The following is a 3,485-nucleotide window of genomic DNA, read 5'->3' on the forward strand; positions in this document are numbered from 1 at the left end:
GAAAAATCAGTGACATGTGTTGGCATGCACATTTAGCACAAATATATTGAATTACATATAAATACATTGTATAATATACATTTAATATTGTGAGTTTATACACACACACACATATATGTATATAACTTGCCATTCATAGGACCAGAGACCTCCTAGATGTCCTTTCTGGTCAGAAGTTACTCTGCGTCCCACTCAAAGCAGACCTGGCTTCACAGCCATATCAGGTTGCTCATGGCCTCATCCAGGCAACTTTGGAATATCTCTATGGGAAGGGGCTCCACAGAGAAATCCTGTCCCAGGTTTTATTGAGGAGGGTTCAGAGCCTGACTGTGATTCTTTCTGCTGTTCTCAGAGCATCCTTCACCTCCTGGCTCCTCAGGCTGTAGATGAGGGGGTTTAGCATGGGGATCATGACCGTGTAGAAGACAGAGACCACTTTGTCAGTGCTCAGGGAGTAACTAGAGCTGGAGCATAAATACACGAAGATCATCATCCCATACCATGTGGTCACTGCTGCCAGGTGGGAAGCGCAGGTGGAGAAGGCTTTTTGCCTGCCTTGGGCTGAAGGGATCCTCAGGATGGCAGAGGAGATGAAGATGTAGGAGATCAGGATGGTGGAGATGGTGCTGAGCTCGGTGACACTGGCCAAGGAGAAGAGGATCATCTCACTGATGTAGGTGCTGGCACAGGACAGAGCCAGGAGGGGAGGAACATCACAGAAGTGGTTGAGGATGTTGGAGCTGCAGAAGGGCAGCCTGATGATGAAGGTCATCTGTGTGATGGAGTTCAGGACACCCCGACGTACGATCCCACCATCAGCCACACACACAACCTCCGAGTCGTAACGGAGGAATAGGGCAGGGGGTTACAGATGGCCACGTACCGGTCGTGTGCCATGACAGCCAGCAGGAAACACTCAGTCGTCACCAAGGTGATGTGGAAGGTGGCTTGGCCCATGCAGCCGATGAAGGAAATTGTTTTCCTCTCCAATAGGAAGTTTGCCAAAGTCCTCGGGGCAATCACAGAGGAAAAGCAGATGTCGGTGATGGAGAGGCTGCCAAGGAAGGAGTACATGGATGTGTGGAGTCGTGGGTCACCTCGGATGACTATGATTGTCCCCACATTTCTCAAAAGGGTGACCATGTAGATGAGCGGAAACAGCACAAAGAGGGCTGCCTTCATCTCCGCTTGGTCACTCAGACCCTCGAGAGCAAACTCTGCCACCGAGCTGCGATTCTGCTCTGCCATTCAGGGCTTCGTGTCTACCAAGGAAGGAGAGAGCCTGAAAATACAGGACAGTGGAAATCATGAATTTATTCGGACTGAAATGGGGGAAATTGATAATTTACAGCCTGTGCAGTTGAGGGACCTGGACCATTCATTTCTAGGGAGCTAAACTGGGATGGACTGCACTGTAGCCATCTGCTGGGACCTTGTCCTCTTTCACAGCCCAAGGAAAAAGGAGGCACCTTCCGAAGGGAAAGCATCCCAGCTTTCCTAAACACCTTCCCCAGTGGCAGTGAGTCCCTGTGGAGGGTCTCTTGCTTTCTGACTGTGGGCAGACCTTCAGGCAGGTTCAGAATCTCGTTTTGGTACCTTCAGTTTGAGGATATCGATGCGTAGAGCAGCAGACAGGGATGGTGCTGAGCTCAGTGACACTGGCCAAGAGGCAACGGGCAGCCCTCCTCTGGGAAAAAAAAAAAGTGCTTGTCATGGCTTTGGCTACAATTCATGTCTCTAGGAGAAAGGAATCTGGATTGTATACTACTGGCTCCTTAATGAGAGAGTCACAGCAGCCTAAATAGTTAATAAAGGCTTAGCTATGTACGAGGAAGGATGCAAAATCCTGTGCTAATTATTGTCACCAACACCAATGACCTGTTACTACACTTGGCAGCTTCAAAGGACAGAAAAAGGGGAGGTTCAAGTGAGCACAAGTTATTCCTCTCAAGCCCCTCTGAAAGTAAAGAGGGAGGTGAGAAGGTGCATCCAAAGGGCAACTTACTCCAAGTATCTTAAAACACCTATAGCAAGCAGCTTAGGCTGTTGTAATTAGCTCTGGATGGATGCCTGGAGCAGATGGCTGGGATTACAGGAGATGAAGGCTGACCCAAGCCTCCAGGCAATGAATGAGCCTGAGAAACTCCCAGGCTACTGATGGTTAAGAACAGGGAGGTTTATACAGCACCCACCTTTCAGAACATGATTGATGGTCCATTAAACCTTTTTACTGTGCTCCAGATATTTCCGGGAATCTCTCAGCTGCCCATTTTTCCCTTCCCTTTTGCAGAGCGCCCGGTCATTCTGCCTCTTCACCTCTATTACAACAGCAAAACCATCTCAGTCTATTTTGACAGGAGATGGTGCTAATCCAGTTCTTTCTACAAATGGTTGGTTTTGGGGTTTTTTTACTAGCAGAGAACTGATAACATTCATGGGAATTTCAGCACAATCCATCTCTGCTCAACACACTCGATAGGTACCAGCTTCTTTCAGTGACTGGAAGATTTTCCATTTACAATTCACACTATTTCTTTCAGTGTAGCTGATTTTTTTCCCTTTAAAATATAGAAACTCACGCTTTTAGATTAAACTGACAGCATGGGTAGAGTCACCATGTAAATAGCAAGTAGTATTTGGACCATACTTGATCCATAAATGAATAAAACCATCTATCTGTCATCAACAACATTAAGCACAGACATATGATCCAGCTGCTTCGGCTGTCTTTGCAGTCAGTAGAAAGGAAGGTGGCAGTTATACGGGTGTCCAGGACCATGAGAGGCACCATTCTTCTCTCTTGCTCCCCTAAAGGGCACAAAGTCTCCCTACATCTCGCACCGTATCTACTGAACCTGTGTCCATATATCCTGTGCTGTCTCAGGTGGAATTCGGTGGATCAATAGACTCGGTGTTGCTCAGAGGATTTGCCATGTCTAAAGGAGACCCACACGTGGTCACGTGGACGGGTTCTCCATCAGTATTACTGATAGCCCAGATGGACACATGGGATGGGCTTGGGCTCACTTTGCTCCACAACATATGGAGCTACACATGTCCCAGCTTCTCCTCCAGTCTGTGAATTCCACCAGTGTCATTCAGTTGGCCAAAGGGATGGCTCTGGCAGAAAGACGGGACTTGCAGGAACCCGTGACCTTTGGGAGGAGCAACAGGAAACCCTCAATTGCACCGGAGACCAGAACTAGCAACAGATCTGCAACGGAAAACCCAAATATTGAGAGAGGAGCAAGGCAGACAACCTTGCTGACCCCAGACAAGTGTTTTGGTTGGGTGTAGCTCTACAAATGGCAATATTTTCACAGCAGGGTTTATATTTGGGGATTTTGTGTCAACACTTGCGCCACCAATCCCCATTTGTTCCCCGACTACAGAAGTGGCATAGAAACACAGCTGCGTGAAGCAGCCAGCAAAAGAAATAGTCTTCCTTTCTGACAAGAGGTTCAGCCAACTGAAGAGTAGCACAT

General features: G+C 47.9%; 1 pseudogene; it reads right to left on the bottom strand.

Moving 5' to 3' along the window:
• Positions 1 to 316: 316 nt before the first annotated feature.
• On the bottom strand, positions 317 to 1,248 carry LOC104503169 (annotated as a pseudogene).
• Between the last annotated feature and the right edge of the window lie 2,237 nt (positions 1,249 to 3,485).

The sequence above is a fragment of the Eurypyga helias genome, unplaced genomic scaffold, assembly GCF_000690775.1.
Source record: "Eurypyga helias isolate BGI_N326 unplaced genomic scaffold, ASM69077v1 scaffold31027, whole genome shotgun sequence".
Taxonomy (NCBI): Eukaryota; Metazoa; Chordata; class Aves; order Eurypygiformes; family Eurypygidae; genus Eurypyga; species Eurypyga helias.